Genomic DNA, 19124 nt, shown 5'->3' on the forward strand with positions numbered 1-19124 from the left:
ATATATATATATATATATATATATATATATATATATATATATATATTGATCCCAAGAGCAGTTCCATACACCAGTCATGGAGGTAAGCAGCAGCCCACGCACCCAGGGTACAGGTAAGTAGCTCCCCCCGCTTCCTGGTAACCCATGCTCAAGACCAGTGGTTTCTAGGAGCACCCAGGTGGCTCAGTTGGCTGAGCATCGGCCTTTGGCTCAAGTTGGAATCTCGGGGTCCTGGTTGAGCATCAGCCTTTGGCTCGGGTTGTGATCATGGGGTCCTGGGATCAAGCCCTGTGTCAGGCTCTCTGCTCAGTAGGGAGTCGGCTTCTCCCTCTTCTTCTGCCCTTCCCCCCTACTCATGCTCCCTCTCTCTCTCTCAAATAAATACATAAAATCTAAAAAAAAACAAAAAACAAAAAACCAGTGGTTTTTACCATTGTATCGGCAATCAGAAGCTTTGAAATTCCCTTACAAAAGAAGAAAAATATCTAGAAACATTCTGCTTTTATTTGATTATATCTAAGGATCTCCCATAAAATTATAACCTATTCCTAAACTCTGCTTTTCCATGGAAATCTCCAGCCCCTGGCAACTACCATTCTATATATATACAGTGGAATATTATGCAGCCATCAAAAGGAATGAAAGCTTGCCATTTGCAACTACGTGGATGGAACTGGAGGGTATTATGCTGAGCGAAATAAGTCAATCAGAGAAAGACATGTGTCATATGACCTCACTGATATGAGGAATTCTTAATCTCAGGAAACAAACTGAGGGTTGCTGGAGTGGTGGAGGGTGGGAGGGATAGGGTGGCTGGGTGATAGACATTGGGGAGGGTATGGGCTATGGTGAGCTCTGTGAATTGTGTAACACTGTTGAATCACAGACCTGTACCTCTGAAACAAATAATACATTATATGTTAAAAAAAAAAAAGATAGCAAGAAGGGAAAAATGAAGGGGGGGAATCGGAGGGGGAGACGAACCATGAGAGACTGTGGACTCTGAGAAACAAACTGAGGGTTCTAGAGGGGAGAGGTGGGGGGATGGGTTAACCTGGTGATGGGTATTAAAGAGGGCACGTTCTGCATGGAGCACTGGATGTTACACACAAACAATGGATCATGGAACACTACCCCAAAAACTAATGACGTAATGTATGGTGATTAACATAACATAAAAAAAAAAAAAAAAGAATGTAGGTTGGGCCGTTGCATTATTCCAAAGCTCATTTAACCTCAAAGTTACATCAAGCCAGACTCTGTGAAGGGCTGGCAACATAGAGTACTAGGAAAGTCAGAAAGTAAGTGTCTTCTCTCAGCTTGACCTGGAACTGAAGGGTCCACTGTTGGCAGGCCACTTGACTTCTATAGGCCTTGGTTCCTCGCTAGTTGAATGAGAAGGATTCAATTACATCAGCGGTTGGTAAACTACAGCCCACCACACATTTTTATAAGTAAAGTTTTATTGGAACAAGCCATGCCCATTCATTTACATACTGTATATGGCTACCTTCTAATGTTAATAAATTATAGTATAAGTCAGTACTATTAGCAGCTGAAAATTGTATATCATTTGACCCAGTCAGTGAAAGAAAAAAAAAAAAAGAAGAAGGAAACAACAAAAGTTATTGTTTATGTAAGCTGAAAAGTCTATAGGTGAGATTAAGTTAATTTGGGGCCTAGTTCAGAGCCCCAATATTATGGACAGAATAACTACCCCCCATAAATGTTAAATGTGTTAAAACCTATGCTCTAATATGATGGTATAGGAGGCAGGGCCTTTAGGGGATAATTAGGATTAAATGGGGTCACAAGGATAGAGACCTCACAAGGATTAGTGCTCCTGTCAGGAGAGTGTTTGCTTCTCCTCTGCTCTCTAACAGGTGAAGATACAACAATATGATCATCCACAAGCCATGAAGTAATTTCTCATCAGACACTGGATCTGCCAGCACTTTGATCTTTGACTTCCTAACCTCCAGAGCTATGAGAAATAAATGTTTGTTGTTTAAGCCACCTAGTCTGTGGTAATTTGTTACAGCAGCCCAAGCCGACTAAGACAGCTGATCATATCATCGGAAGTCAGCTCTCAACTCAGTGTTCTCTTTGATGGCTTCATCCTCAGGATTGGGCCCAGCATCCTATATTGCCATTGATACAATATGAAGAAATCCAGAGGAAGAGAGAGAGACTCTGTTTCCCATAAGACTGTACCCACAATCCCTGAGTAGGGCCTTATAGAACCCAATAGACCTGACTTGGATCTTGGACCTATTCCTAAATCAGTCACCACAGCCAGAAAGATGGAATGCACTGACTGATTGACTGACTGACTGACGACTGACTGACTGACTGACTGACTGACTGACTAGCCTACATCATGTGATGCACCCTGACTGACACCCAGAGTGGATGCATTTCCTCAAAGCACATGAGCTGACAATGATCAGGGCACACTTGCCACAAAAAAAGAACATTTATGTTGGGCACAAAAGCCACACACCTTCCCCATACCAGTATACCAGTATAATCATCTTTCAGGCCAGCAGAAAGTTTCTCTGAAACTTTGGAATTGCATATAATGTACATGGGATAGTCATCGAGAAAAAAATTACTTGAAGGAACATAATTACTAGAGAAAGTAAAGAATATGGAAAGTTAAAATGATATTAGTAACCACACACTAAAATTTGAAGTTCATGATGACTTTTTTATGAGGGCCAATGGTAGGTCAACGAAATGACAAAGCTTTTTTATTATCTTAATCATTTTAAGGTCAGCAGGGATTTGGAAGGGAGATTATTGAAGAAAATTAAACATTGCATGGTGCATTTATCTCCCTCACACATTTCATCTCAAGAGTACTTGTCCCTGCTCTTTGCTGCTAAGAGGTCTTGTGATGTTTGGAAGGCACAGATTCTAAGTAAGCCAGTGAGGAGGCCCCATAAGAGCAGGAAATATTTGGTCTTCTGCAGAAGATTTTATCCAGGATCCAAATGATCCCAAGAGCAGTTCCATATACCAGTCATGGAGGTAAGCAGCAGCCCATGCACCCAGGGTACAGGTAAGTAGCTCCCCCCGCTTCCTGGTAACCCATGCTCAAGACCAGTGGTTTCTAGGAGCACCCAGGTGGCTCAGTTGGCTGAGCATCGGCCTTTGGCTCAAGTTGGAATCTCGGGGTCCTCGTTGAGCATCAGCCTTTGGCTCGGGTTGTGATCATGGGGTCCTGGGATCAAGCCCTGTGTCAGGCTCTCTGCTCAGTAGGGAGTCGGCTTCTCCCTCTCCTTCTGCCCTTCCCCCCTACTCATGTTCCCTCTCTCTCTCTCAAATAAATACATAAAATCTAAAAAAAAAAAAAAAACAAAACACCAGTGGTTTTTACCATTGTATCGGCAATCAGAAGCTTTGAAATTCCCTTACAAAAGAAGAAAAAAATCTAGAAACATTCTGCTTTTATTTGATTATATCTAAGGATCTTCCATAAAATTATAACCTATTCCTAAACTCTGCTTTTCCATGGAAATCATTCTATGCAAAAGAAAGGAAGGGGCAAGCAAGGGGCTCACATGTTTAGGTTGTTCATTCTGGAGCTTTACATATGTAGGCTTTTTGTGTTCTCACAACCACCTGAGATGTATATTACCATACCTATCTCACAGATGAGGTAAGTAATGTGCCCACAGACTTAGCCAGCAGTGAGCAGTGCTTGGAGCCCATGTCCATCTGATTTCGAAGTTTGGATTTCCCTTTAGTGGTATATTGCCTCTCAAAGTTCTTTTCCCTATTTACAAATAAAAAAAGAGAGCCATAGAAATGATTCTCTGTTGTCTTGGTTTCCTTTCTTTCCAAGCAGAGTAACCAACAGTCTTTTTAATGCATTTCTTCCACTATCAATGGGAAGAGGTTAACCAGGGGCTTAAAAGTGTCCTTTCAAAAAAGACAGGTGCAAAGAAAAGGGTATGGTGAAGTGGCAACAGAGGAGGGAAGGGACTGGAGCCACCAAAGCCCTAGTGTAGGCACTGTCCCTTCCTGGCTATATGTCTTTGAGCAAGCTACATATCCCCTGTGCCTCACTTTCCCCATTTGTAAGATGAGGATGATAATAATACTTACATCACAGGATTATTAAGGGCGAATAAGTGAGTCACTGTGTAACAATTTACCATGCCCACACATAGTAAGTTCCCAGTAAATGTTAACCTCCATTAACTCTCCTCCTTGACCTCACTTGGTACAACCCACAAGTCCCTCAGCCCCTCTATAACTACCAACCCTGTAGGAAGAATGTAGTATCTTGATGTACTTTAATCAGTTATTGATTTTTTGGCATTTGTGGCCAGTGTTCTCTGCCCAGATGTCTTTTAAGCCCCTCTGTTAGCTCAGCAGTTCTCAAATTTGAGGGTATATTGAATCAGCTGGAGGGCATGTTAAACCAGACTGCTGGGTGCCACCCCCAGAGTCTCTGACTCAGTAGGTCTAGGGTGGGGCCTGGAAATGTGTATCTCCAACAAGTTCCCAAATGGTACTGTTGGCCCAGGAACAATACTTAGAGAACCACAGTAGGAGCCACATCTTCGAACCTAAATCTGCTTAGCTAGACTATGTAAGACCTAGAATGCAGTGAAACATTAGTAATGAAAAGGGACAAATGACTAAACCCAAAACTGGCTCCACAGTCTTCTGCCTTCGAAGCAGGGGGCTGGGAGGAGTGTCATAAACCACATCAGTGCAGACTAAAATCTCTCCACTATTCTTTTTCCCTTTCAGCAGACCCTGGTGGGGACGGGAAAAGGCAGAGGCCATTGCCATGGTCCACTGAGCCACAAAATACTTTTGTGAGCCCTTGGATGTACAAGGAGACCTGAAGCTGATCTGAGAGCTGCGAGCTTTTTATTGTTGTTGCTCCTTAATGGGAAGGGGATAGGAGTAGAGGAGGGAGGGAAAATAAACAGAATGAAACCAGAAGGAGTGAGGAGTGCCGCCAAGCAACGTGTGGGAAGCTGGAGCTTGGGTTGGTAAAGATGGTGAAGGGTTTATAGAATATTGTTCAATTTTAGATTGTTTGCATTTTTCTATCAGTCCTCTCTATCTGCCAAATCTTCACCAAAGTCAACACCATGAGGAGGCCTTGTGGTGAGGGTGCAGGGAAGAGGTAATAAAGTAAGCGCAGAGACTGTGCTACAGCTCAGATGATGCATTTTGGAACATGACAGCATGTGGGGACAGCAACACTCTCTGAACTGAGTGTCTCCGAAACAGAGGCTCACAGCCAGAGGCGACCAGCAGAAATGTAAGCCACCGCCTCCCAGAATCCCTGGAGAGAATGGGAATGATTCAGACTTCCTCCTGAATTTGGAATGGGATCAGAACCAGCTCCATTTATATCTCAGTGGTCAGGGACCTCAGCTGACATCTGGTTAATACCAAACTGCTCTGAGTAGTTTGCAGGCACAAGCAGAGTTTGGCTTTCTAGGTTGGGGACCACCAGATAGTTCTTGACACCTCCCTCCTTTCTGCATCACCTTTCACAGGTGGCCCAAGAAACATGGAGGTTCCTGGCTCTGTACACTTTTAACATCCTTTAAGATATGGCACACACGCAGGAGTTTGGGAGTCCTCATGCTTCTAGAAGGAATACCATTTACACCTTTCCAGTATGACTTAGCAGCTCTGGGGAAGAAAGTACAAGTCTCTAAGTAATGAAGATGAAGCAAAACACTGTTTGGGAAAAAGACATTAATTGTTGGCAGTTGGAAACTAATGAGTAATTCATACTGGCTTTCTACTCTGATTTACATGGTAACCTTTTTTCTCCTCCACAGTAAAATTCACAAACAACAGAAACATCTGTTTATGGGTCTCCTGTCTCCCATCTGCATTCATTAGGCATCTGGGTGGGGGTGGCATAAACTTCTAACTCATCTACCACCTCCCCGACAACATCTGATTCCAGTTCCCTTGTTACACCCAGAGGGACCCCTTACTAAGCTTTAACTAAAACCAGTTTCCTTGGGTGGTTTTCACGTACTAATAATGTACCCCATTTGCAGATGGAATCATCCTGGTGGTGAATGGGAAGCCAGCGAGGTCCTGGAAATATCCCCCAATGTCTACCTCTTCCTCCCTGCCAAGTATGCATGTTCAAGGCATGGGGAAGGGAGTTTAGGTAAGTCTTTCACATCTGGGATCCAAGGGTATCAGGTCCCTAAAGATGTGAGAGTGACAGAAGGAGAGATTTTTACGACACACCACAAAATACAATAAAGTCCCATCAGACACACACTTAAAGAGAACGTTATCTTCTCTTGGATGGTTGCTATCACTTCTCTTCACTCCGGGAGGCTCCTTCAACACCTGGGATCCTGCCCTGTCATCCTACCTTAATGTCAAATTACTGAGGCAATAAGTCCATAAAAGGAGTGTGTGGAGTCATGTGACTGAACTGAAAATTTCAGAAGAAAAGCACACAACTGTATGTTAAGGGAGAAAACATCTAGAACTTAACTACTCATCTCTGCTGCATTTTATTTTTCCTTTTGAGAGTTTAATAACAAAATTTATTCTACCCTCTGTCTAAAGATGTAAGGTTTTGGTGGCAGATGCCAGTAACAAATGCACTTAGTAACAGTTGAGTTGCCCCAGTCTACTTGTCCCTTCCAGACTCTACAGCCCTCTTGCTACCTCCACCTCCTCCTTGGCCATTTTCCCTAATGCAACCTTCCCTGAAACTGAAAAGAGCTGAACTTCAGAACAGACAATTTCCCCATGCAAAGCTGGTGCTACACACAGGCTGTCAAAGCTTGGCCCGAACAGGAGGTTTGAGCTACAAGACGGCAGTGGGGTTCCTTACCCAAAACTGGTCCCCCACCAGCCCTACCTAAAGGTCTGAATGGCCACAGTCACTCCCATCCTTGGTTTTACCCAACGAGGAGATGGGACTGTTGAGAGATCATAGCATTCAGAACCAAACAGACCCCAGTCTCAATTCTGACGCTTACAAGCTGAATAGCTGAAAGGCCTTGGTTAGTTCACCCAACCTCTCTGAGCCTCAGTTTCTCTCTTTTAAAATGGGAATTCCACTAACATTGTAGAGTCTGTACTTAATAAGTACTCAGTAAACAGTAGATCTTTTTTTTTCCTTTGTTATTGTTGCTGTGTCTTTTTTTTTTTTTAAGATTTTATTTATTTATTTGACAGAGAGAGACACAGCGAGAGAGGGAACACAATCAAGGGGAGTGGGAGAGGGACAAGCAGGCTTCCCACTGAGCAGGCAGCCCGATGCGGGGCTTGATCCCAGGACGCTGGGATCATGACCTGAACCAAAGGCTTAACGACTGAGCCACTCAGGCGCCCCTATTGTTGCTGTTTCTTCTGCTGTTGAAATAAGACAGGAGAAAGAATGGAATCCCATGAGTGAGAAACTATTTTTTTTTCTTTGAAGAGGGTGGAGGTATGGGAGGGGGCAGAGAAGGGGGAGAACCTTTTCTAAAAAATTTTATTCATTTGTTTGACAGAGAGAGAGAGAGAGCTCAAGCAGGGGGGAGCATCAGAGGTAGAGGAAGAAGCAGACTCCCCACTGAGCAATGTGGGGCTCAATCCCAGGACCCCAGGATCATGACCTGAGCTGAAGGCAGACGTGTAACCAACTAAGCCATCCAGGCACCCCAGAGGGGGAAGAATCTTAAGCAGGCTCTACACCCAATGAGGAGCCCATCACAGGGCTCGATCTCACAACCCTGAGATCATGACCTGAGCCGAAATCAAAAGTTGTTTGCTTAATCGACTGAGCCACTCAGGCACCCCACGAGAAACTATTTCTTGAGGAATTGCATTCTTAGAAGTAAGAACAGCACATTCTTTCATAAAGGAAAGAAGTACTGCCTGGTCTCTACCAGATCCAGTTATCCCACTCTGCCCTCTAGAGTTAAGAAATATCTTAAGCTAGCCCTGAAAAGGCAGAAAAGCCCTTCCAATTCTGCCCAACCTGAAATTTAAGTCATGTAAAAAGGCATAGCCAATTAATTAAAGACTACTGAATATACTTAAAGACCAATCAGAAACCTACCCGAATGGAATGCTCACCAATCAGAGACAATTTCAGGACTCTTTTTATTCTATGAAACCTTTCCAACTCCTTCAAATCCCTGCTGAAAGGGAAGTGACAGCAAACAGTCCCTTGTAGCTGCAAGCTTATGAATCAATGGCCTTGGCTAATTGGATCATGTGTCACCCCTGATTTGTTACCAGAGGGTCAGTTTGGAAGGGATGGATGTGTCACCGGACACATATGCTTCAATTGGACAGGAGTGAGGCATGGAGATGGGGTGCCTCCTGCAAGAGGAGGGACCCAGGGTGGCAAACGTGCACCAGATACACGCTGGGTTTCTGGAGTAAAGAAGTGGATGAAGCTGAATTAGAAAGTGTATTTTTTAAAGAAAGAGACAAAATGCTACAGACAGACTTTACCTAAGTCACACTTGTTTCCAGTGAAGGCACTAGAGGCCTGCTTTAGAAATCTTGTGATCTGAGTTAAATATGTCATCTGTGTTCAGGTGTAGCACATAAAAACGTGCTCCATTCGACTTGAGGACAGGAAATGTCACATTGCTTTATTTTTATGTTAGATTTAATTTGGTGAGATGCTTACCATCATGAAAATTCATACAGAAGTCCTAGGGAGGGAGGAATGGCTTATACAGACCAGAAAATTTGAGGATGGGATCCAAGGCCTGACATCCCTATCAGTTGCTGCTAAGATGCTCAGTGCCCAAGTTGGCAAGACCTGTTTAGGAGGTGAGATGTCCCTCACCTGTACCAAGCTGGGCTTCAGGGAACTTTTGCCAAGACTTCTAGGCAGGTCCATTCTCCCTTGTCTCTATATAGCCACCATTCCACCCAGGCTGCTGTGGACAAGCAGGGCCTGGCCTTCCACTTCTCATGGAGACCAGTACCCACTCCAAGGAAGCCATCTGAATTTCTAAGGAGCAAGAGGACCAAAAGCCAGTGCTTCCCTCCTCAATTTCTATTAAGAGCCCCTCTCCCCATCTGTTGGATGAGCTTCCACCTCCCAGATAATATCTAGGTGGGACCACACAGACACTTGGCCACCTTCATAGAATGAAGCAAGGGGAAGAGACCTCTTAGTCTTTCAAGTTTCCTAAAGCTGGCTCATCTGGAACCCTGGTGCAAATAAAGAAAATGTACCCCTTCCTCAAACACATCACTGCCATCAAAAAATTTTCCATATTTGTTAGAACAAAACACTTATTGCCACCTGCCAGATTTTTTTATAATAAGTACACAAAGCCATAATGTATACAGTATAATAGAGCCCTTAGAGGAGGGGCCTTTTTGCAGTGCACAACCTGCACAACATATAAGCTTTATTTATAACTGCACACAGAGGTTCTGAAAGCAGAGAGCAAACTGCAAAAAAAGTAGGATCCAAAATAAAACCCAGCACAAAAGGACAAGGATGCTAAATATTCTAACCTGTTTAGAAACGTATGCATTTTGTATGGCTTCCACAGAGTGCTTGTTTCCAAATGTAAATTATGCACCAAACAGTCTTCTGTGAGATACCTTTATGCAGAATGCAGACAGACTACAGGGCTCCAGGATGGGGGCGAGAAGGTGGAAGGAGCACCTTTTCTCTTCATCTTTAATAGTATGTCGGATCTTACCTCCCTGGGAGAAGAGGAAGCGAGTCATCAACCCTCCCAAGCCAGCTTTTCACTGAAGCCAGGCACAAGCTGTCTCCATGATCCAGTGACAAGGAAAACACTCTATACATTGTGCTCAGGCAGTTGTTCCAAAACTAGGAGTCAACAAAGCTCTAAAACCACTGCATTTGGCTTCATTCACTGAGTGATCTTTGGCAGAGGGTAAAGGAGCCACGCTCTGAGAACGGGGATGATAAAAAAGATCATTCACATTCACATGCCAAAGTACATTCGATCACACCAGCTTCCGCCGAGCTGGAGAAAGGAATCCAGGGAAATGGTCAAGGAGAACGGACAATATGTCTTTTTGCTATCGGCGAACCGAGACCTACAGGGAAAATCTTTTGGTGGATGCCCCATGGTAACAATCCACCTCAATGAAACAAGGTTATCAGAATCAGGCTATTGTCTGCGCCAACACTCCTCCCATGAGCTAGTGCATTGTTCACACTCAACACAGCTCACAAGGGCCATGTCCAAACCAGAGCGCCATGCACAGTCGCCGCTTATACATTGCTTCCTGGTCTTCTCCGTGTGCTTATCCTCAGGTGTGCTGAACTCACAATTCTCCATCCTCATCTTATTCTTCAGACTTGACACCTCGCCCCTCTCTCCAGGTATAACCTTGGTTCTTCTAGACACTGACCCTGATAATCCATGACTCCAGCTGTTACTGCCTCCCCAGCTCAGCCAGCCTGCTCTGGGACTCTGTGCCCTGGGTCATTCTCCGTCCTGACCCACCTCGACCTGGAAGCAGGAAGCACACACAGCTCTAGGCAGATGGCTAAGAACATCATCTTCAAAGAACCTTCTGACTCTCAGTCCCAAGGACTTGCTGAGAGACGTATATGGACCTCAACTTATACTACATTCTATTTGGGGAGTAAGGTTTCAGCAACATTTCAATTAAAAAAAAAATCACAAATTCTGTACTGGAGGATCCATGGAAATAGAAGAAAGAGCTCCAATAGAAAACAGTAACGCACCTGGCACCCCATGCTCTCTCCCCTATTACTCCCACCGTATTTTTAAGTAATAACTTATTTACCAGAATAATGTCATGTGGGCAACCCCAGCTGCTCTGGCTATTAGCATTTACAGCCTCCTTAACAGAGTTAGATGAAGGGTAGGAGGTTGGAATAGAGATTGGATAAGCCAGGCTGCAGTATCCCCCACAGCGAGCCAGGGTTTGGACCTGGGTCTTTTTGATGCTGGGACTTACTCTGCTAGTCATTATTGCTATAGACCCTGCTTTATTTTTTTAAGTGTCAACCAATGCAGCTTTAAAGGAGCTAAGTGTAAGTTTCAAGAGTGAAGTTCAGAAATGTATAGAATATTAATACAGGTTCATTGAGAAAGCTTCCTAAGGAATCAAATGGGAGTCTAAAAGGGGACCTCTGGGTGGTTCAGTCGGTTAAGCATCTGCCTTTGGCTCAGGTCATGATCTCAGAGTCCTGGGATCGAGCCCCACATCAGGCTCCCTGCTCAGCAGAGAGCCTGCTTCTCCCTCTCCCTCTGCCCCTAACCCCCCAACACTACTTGTGCCTTCGCTCACTCACTCTCTCAAATAAATAAATATTTTTTCAAAGATTAAGAACAACTTTTTTTAAAAGAAAGAATGACAAAGGAACTGAGCCTTTTAAGGAAACAGAAAAGGAAGGAGGTAGGGCAGGGAAGGAGATGAAAAAAAATATCAGAAGAGAGAAAAAAAGAGAGGGGGGTTTACTATATAATTGGTTTACTATATAATCCCCTTTTGGATTTACTCCATATAAGTCGTGTAAGGATCCAGAGCTCGCTAAAAAACCGAAACAGCTTAATAGTTGCCAATGTCTGAAAACGAGTTTTCTTAAGATGAATACAGTTGGGGCCAGCACATAAAAGATGTAACATTACGAGGTCCTCTTCCTGCTAATCAGTTAACCAGGGCTCTCTATGCCCTTTAGATGTCACTGAACACCCACGGCCCCTGGAGTGGACTGCAGTGTTTGCTGCTTTCTTCATGCCTTCCCTCCTCTGGTCCTGAGCTCTCAGCCAGCTCAGGGAGCTGGGAAAAATAACAAACTCATTCCACGAGGTTGTTGTCACGGACCACCCAAAATGACCTAACCGTATGTTCTGAGAACACTGGTTCCTCAAGACAATAAAAGAGTTTACATGAAAATTGTGTTTTGGGGAAAATATGTGCTGAAAAAATGTCAATGACTTTATTTACTTGAGAACATCTTCAACCTTTACTGTGCCAACTTATACAGTTAATATCTGATAGGAGACAGTTAATGCCATATCTCTTAGGCATGTTTTCTTTTTAAGAATATTTTGGGGGCTAGTAATCCACAAAAACCATTTGAGGATCCCTGACTTGATCAGCTCCCCTTTCTAGACAAGTTTGCATTTTACTGCAACCACCCCCAAGGAAAGACTCTTACGGTGGAAGTTTCCAGCAACAGGGCAAGAGGACCAGGAAGGAGAAGGGGACAAAGAGGCCAGATTCTCTAAACCTCCCTTATTCTGCAGCTGTTGGACCATTTGTGGGTGGAGCCAATCTTTCCCAGAGTCAGTGTGGACACCTCCTTGGGCTGAGTGTTCATTTCCCCAAGGACATCTACAACAAAGCCTCCTCTGAATCAACAACGAGAAATCCACATTCTCATGTTATTGACAAGAAAGAAGGACTACAAGAAACTTGGGTCTCAAACATTCCCTGTAACCACTAAGAATGCAGCGAAATCTCTTGATCAGCAGTTATGTTCTTGAGAGGAGAACAAAAGGAATTAAAAGCCACATTTCCCATCACCCTGGAGAGCTCAAAAGGCACATAATTTTGTAAAACAACAAAACTGTGTATAAAGGAGGGAACTAAAGCAATGTGTCCCATGCAAGTCCTCAGCTGACCCGCAAATGTAATAACTTAGGGGTTTCTCCTCTCTCACAGAGGGAGGCAACAGCCCTGCTCTTGCAGTGGCCAATTGGCCCCAGAAGAGCCTGCCTTCTTTGTACCAGATCCCAGTAAATCTGCAGGCGCTGCGGGCTCTCCTTTTGCTATTTGTTCTCAGGCAAAACTCCCACTGATTTCCAAATGCCCACTTCCCACACAGAGAACCATTTCTGGAGGAGAACAGCCAGAGGAGAATAAAGCCTCAGAATGTGCTAGGAATTGAAAACAGTCCTCTTTGTGTTAATTGGGTGAGAATACAAATGACGACGAGTGCCGACAGTGGGCACCCCTCCACCCCAGGGAAGTCACCAACCCTGCAAGTGGAATGCTGGGTCCTTCGAGGGGAACTCAAAAGAACAGCAGACTCTACGTGGGTATCTAACCCTGAAAAGGCCAAAGCCAGTAGTGAGGCTGGGATCCCGAAGCCAGGGACCAAAATTCAAGAGCAGGAAGAAGAAGAGTCTGGCGCTTTTTATCAATTATCAAACATAATTCTCCTAACAACCTTCCAAGGTAGTTTTACGGGGCTGGGGAGGTAAGTGACCCACTAAATCAACACAGTTCTGAGCAGTAGAACCCGCATTTGAGGGAACGTTGGACTTTCCCCTGTTAAAAGATAAACCAAGGCATGTCAAAAAATTTTAAGAGTTCATCTGAGCAAAAATCCATTTGAATCGGGCCGCGCCAAACCAGAAGCAATTAGGAGCACTCCATGGACAGGAGCCAGGGGAAAGACTTCATCTAGAGAGAAGGTGCAGAAAGAGATTTCTGGAAACTATTTTGTTGGCTATAGCTTAGAGCCCACTTGGCTGTTTGTGATTGGCTGTCCTTAGTGTTTTGATTTCATAACCTTGAGGCATTTACGGGCTTAGATTTGGGTTTGCTTACGCAATTCACCACACCATCAGAGCCTCCTCAGGCAAATGACCTCCTATTTAATTAACGTAACACGCCCATGGCAACCGTCTCTCTGTGGCCCAGAACCATTGCCTAGAACAGCCACCTCTACCTGGCTTGTCTTTAGTTTTTAAATCATGTAGATAACACATGACTATGGTCTCTTCCTTAGAAACAACAAAAATGTAAGCAACAAGAACTCTCAACTATTACAGATAAAGTCTAGCTCCTACTGGACCACCACCCCCCATCCTGTCTTCTACCCTGCCGTTACCCTTTGGCTTGGCACGTCTCTTTCCAGAGCTTCACCTTGCATTTACATTCATATATGTGTACCCATGAATATACATAGCACTGCTTTATGGGAGCAACTCTCACAGAAATGGTGTCATGTCTTGCTCAGCACCTTGCTTTTTTTTACTCAACAATACATCTTAGAGATCTTTCTCTGATAAAGCACCCAAAGCCACCTCGTTCGTCTTAACCACAGTAATGCATTCAATAGCCTAGAAGTGTGGGGGCTTACGTAGACATCCCCCCATTGTCGGGCATTTAAGTTGTGACTGGCTTTTTTTCTGATGGAACAGTCTTGCTGTAACATGTGGTAACGACCCAGGTACATTTAAGGACTTGACACAGGCAGACCTCTGAGAATTATCTGAGAAAGCATCCTGGGGGAGAGAGAGACGTGGAGTCTATAACCCAAAGCTAAGGCTCCAGCAGTGATGGCTGCAGGACCCCTGATCCTGCTTTCCCCAGTGGCCACAAATCACATTTGTTGGAAACTGAGAAGTTCCTGTGAAAGCCAGACAGTCTTCCAGTTTAAAGAGGAGACTGCAAATAAAAGAACACATTGAAAAGTATAGTTGAGGGGTGCCTGGGTGGCTCAGTCATTGGGCGTCTGCCTTCGGAGACAGACGGAGATAGATGATGGTGACAGCTACAGAACAATGTGAATGCATTCAATGCTGCTGAATGATACCCCCGAAAATGGTGACAATGGCAAATTTTATGTTATGTATATTTTAGCTCAGTAAAAACAAAACAAAAGACAAAACAAACAAAATTTTTTAAAGTGTAGCTACATCCTCCCTGGAATAATCAAAGCAAGTCCTTCAAAATTGAGCAATCCATGCATCGAAAACCCAAACCAACTTAAGAGGTTAATATTGATAAAGCACAGGAATTTCAGCTCTACAAAGGAAATAATGAGCATTTGAAATGCAGCCCATGCTTTTATGCTCTTTGAATGTATCTACAATATTTTTCCCCTTTTGAAGCAAATGAGAAAATAGATTAGTCCTCTATCTGGTCCATAAAGGTGCAGGGAGACACTGGCCAAGGAAATCCACCCCCCAGATGTGGACAAATGAAATCTTCTATTACAGAAGGAGAGGGAATTAATTTTATCCACTTATTAATTTTATTCTTACCAATCCCGTTAATCCTGGGTTGCATGAAATTCCAAAAGATTATGTTTTATTCTGTCTGTTTCCCACCAGCTTCTGCCTGGGGGATGCCTACACATCCCTCGTAACTCTGCTTAGCTTCCCATCCTGCAGGACTGCCCCTTCCCCCAACACCAAGTTCAATACCAGCATAGCAGTGCACATACATTACATATCAGAGCAGTTCTTATTGGACATTCAGATTAACTATGTGTAAGCTTTGGGGAAGCAAATACTATGGCATGTGCATTTTTTCTCTCAACCTATAACGCAGTTTCTGGCACATAGCACGTTCTCAATAAACACTTTTTGATGTGAAGATCCCTAAGGAAAGAGAATACTCTCCTCATTCAATCATCTCCAAAGGTTTACAGAAAACAGATGGTGGGGGAGGAGAGAAGCATTAAGTTACTAACTCAATTCATCAATTCACTCAGTAACTCCTTAAGGAATTAAGTCTGTGAAGTAAAGGGTTTTTTTTTTCTTTCCTCCTTAAATTCAAGTGTACTTCCTAGACTCTCCAATATCTGGGAATTTGTATTAAGTATTCTTGGTTAATCAAATGACAGATTTCAGAATCAAAGAACTCACAGAAGAGTACATAATAGCAACAACAGGCTATAATACAGATTCTTCACCTTTTTTTTTTTTTTAAGATTTTATTTATTTATTTGACAGAGACAGAGACAGCGAGAGCAGGAACACAAGCAGGGGGAGTGGGAGAGGGAGAAGCAGGCTTCCCGCTGAGCCGGGAGCCCGATGTGGGACTCGATCCCAGGACCCCGGGATCATGACCTGAGCCGAAGGCAGTCGCTTAACCAACTGAGCCACCCAGGCGCCCCAGATTCTTCACCTTTTCCAACTGCTCATTTCCTTTTGGTAAACAAAAGCATTCATGTTCCACTCTTGAAGATTCTGTTGTACCTCCTGGAGCTGGGGTGAGGAAATGCCCCACGCTCAGGTGACAATCTCTTGGCTGTCTCGAGAGCCACGTTGAGGTCCAGAAGAATAGAAACAACTTCCAGCATTTCCATTAGGAATGTTCATGACCTTAGGTTTATTTATCAACTCGTTTGTGCCTCAGTTTCCCCATATACAAAATGGGAATAATAAACATGGCCTACCTACCTAATCCAGACTACCAACTCCTACCTGTGCTTAAACTATGACCAAGCATCACCACACCTGGACACTGCTTCTGCACACATTCCCAATAAGAAAAATATTTGCAACAATGGACATATTCTAAAACCGGCCACAGCAGTATCTGTAGTCTCACATGCTCTTCCAGTAACCTGCCATTCCTCCCCGCCATCAAGAGACAGAATCTACTTCCCCTTCCCTTGACCTTGACCTTGAGCACATCTTTGTGACAGCTTCCACAAACAGAATGCATGAAAGCCGTGCTGCATAAGAGTCAAGTCTAGGTTATAAAAGGTGACAACAGTGAGAAATTATGTTTTGTGCCCTCTTTGGAGACACACACCTTCAGAGCCCTGAGCCACCATGTAAGATGTCCACGTACCATGAAGCCACCAAGCAGGAGAGACTACGTGGAGAAACCAAACTGATGTGGAGAGGTGTCCAAAGGTCACCAACTGCCCCAGTTGCTCCAGCCCCCAACTGCTGTGTCTTCCCAGCACAGAGTCCAGACATGTGAGTGAATAAGTCTTTGCAATGCCACCAGCCCCAGCCACCACCTGACTGCAACCTCATAGAGACTCTGATCCAGAACTGCTCTGCCAAATTCCTTCTGAATTTCTGGCCCACAGAAACCATTACTGATAATACATGACTCTTCTTGTGTTAAGCCACTAAGTTTTGGAATGAAATGTTACATAACAATAAATAACCAGAACAACTCCTTCCCCTGAAAAACCCATACCTACGTCATACCTATCACTATAACCTAACTATGTGTTTATCTATTATCATCCCCTATTTGATAGCAAGGTTCTCTTGGTCTAAACCATGTATTATTTTACTTAATATCTAGTACAGGTCCTTCCTAGATAAAACATACCAGGTATTCAATAAGTTTGGATGGAGGGAGGGAGGGATGGGTGGATGGAGAGATGAAGAATTAAGTAAATACCTCCCAAAGAGGCTACAGAATAATATAAGTTGATGGATATAAAGTACCTGTAACAATATCCTACATAAAGATTACCTGTTCTAAAATAGCCATAAGTGATGCTGAACTTCAGGAAAAAAACTGAGGGTTGCTGGAGGGGAGGGGGCTGGGGGAGAGGGATAATTGGGTGATGGGGATTAAGGAGGGCACTTGATGTAATGAGCACTGGGTGTTATATGCAACTGATGAATAACTAAATTCTACCTCTGAAACTAAAAAAAAAAAAAAAAAAAACAACAGAAAAAAAAATTATGTCTGTTACTCATCCTAAGATGGGTATGATATGGTTAGGGAGGCTTATAATCAACATTTTTGGGGCGATATAACTCAGTAACTTTCATTCATCCTACTCTGATCCAGCTTAGCCTGGCTACAGTTACTTGACTGCTTGTCTGCATTTCCATTCGTTATAAGCCCCATGGGAGCCAGAACCATTTTATCTTGTTTACCGCTTTACCCTTAGAGCCTAGCACAGGGCCTGGCATAGATTGGATTTGTTAGAGGTAGAGGAAGAAAAGGCAGAAGGAAAAGTGTATCAAATTCAATATAGGTCTCCTTAACTGTGTAACGGTCACCTTTGTAAAACTTTCAAACATTTCAGTTGTTCATAATTTCAAATTGAATCTGGAAGACATTTGGAAAAAGGGAGATCCTAAGCCCAACGCTTATAAGCTTACCCATTATCAAGTCTTTAGCAAGCAGTGGTCTTCCCCAGTGATGAGCTGTGCAGATAGCGGAGTCCCTGCCTTCTGGGGGGGTTGCAGTCTGAACAGAATCCCAGTATGTATCACGCACGTAACTCTCCCAGCGGTGCATGAGCAGAAAAAAATTATAACAAAGAAGGAGTTTGATGAAGTGGCTAGTGTCATTGGGAGTTTTATCATATTTGGAAAAAACAAAAACAGTTCTGAAGAGTTCAACAGTCCACCTAAGGTTACTTACAGCTAGTAAGCATAATAGCTGCTACTTAGTAAGATAAACACTTCAGTGGCTTAACTCATTTCATTCCCATAACAACCCTGGGGGAATATTATTAGCAACCCCATTTTAAAGATGGGGATTCTGATGCACAGAGAAGCCAAGTGCCCAAGTCACAGAGGCCGGGAACTGGGAGAGATGGAGCGTAAACCAAGAGATGTGTCTGCAGACTTCAGGCTCTTGACCTTCATGTCACCTTTCCACCGATTGCCATCACACGTCACGGAGATAGGATCCACAGCCAGTTTCTCCAGCTACGGGCAACATGGGGCAGCTGGGAGGCAGGGGAGGTGGTGATTATTCTGAGAATAGCCATAAAATTCCTCTCAGGGAAAATTAAGTAAGTAAAATGGGCTTCATGGACCTTTTGGATAGGGACTTGAAGCCCTGTAGGCATAGCCTGGAAGAACTGAAGCTACAGAGAGTTCACCGTTGGTGGGTTTTTTTTAAGATTTTCTTTTTATTATTTATGGGGGGGGAGCAGGGGGAGCACAGAGGGAGAGGGAGAAGCAGGCTCCCCGCTGAGCAGGGAGCCTGACTCGAGGCTCGATCCCAGGACCCTGGGATCATGACCTGAGCCAAAAGCAGACACCTAACCGACTGTGCCACCCAGGTGCCCCTGAGAGTTCACTGTTTTATAAGAGAAATTAATGAGAAAGTGACAAACTATAAAAGACTCTTAATCATAGAAAACAAACTGAGGGTTGCTGGCGGGGAGGGAATGGAGGGATGGGGTCACTGGGTGATGGGCATTAAGGAGGGCACGTGATGTAATGAGCACTGGGTATTATATAAGACTGATGAATCACGGACCTCTACCTCTGAAACTAATAATACACTATATGTTAATTAATTGAATTTAAATAAAATATCTTTTCATAGAAAAACAATTTTTTAAAAAAGAAATTAACAAGAAAGTAAGAAGTGTGCTAAGTAGAAGTGGAAAATGAGGCCCCAACAAACACAGCAAGAGGCATAAAGGTAAAAATGGCTAAGGGGCTTTAAAG

The sequence above is a fragment of the Mirounga leonina genome, unplaced genomic scaffold, assembly GCF_011800145.1.
Source record: "Mirounga leonina isolate KUSES-001 unplaced genomic scaffold, KU_Mleo_1.0 Mir_151, whole genome shotgun sequence".
Taxonomy (NCBI): Eukaryota; Metazoa; Chordata; class Mammalia; order Carnivora; family Phocidae; genus Mirounga; species Mirounga leonina.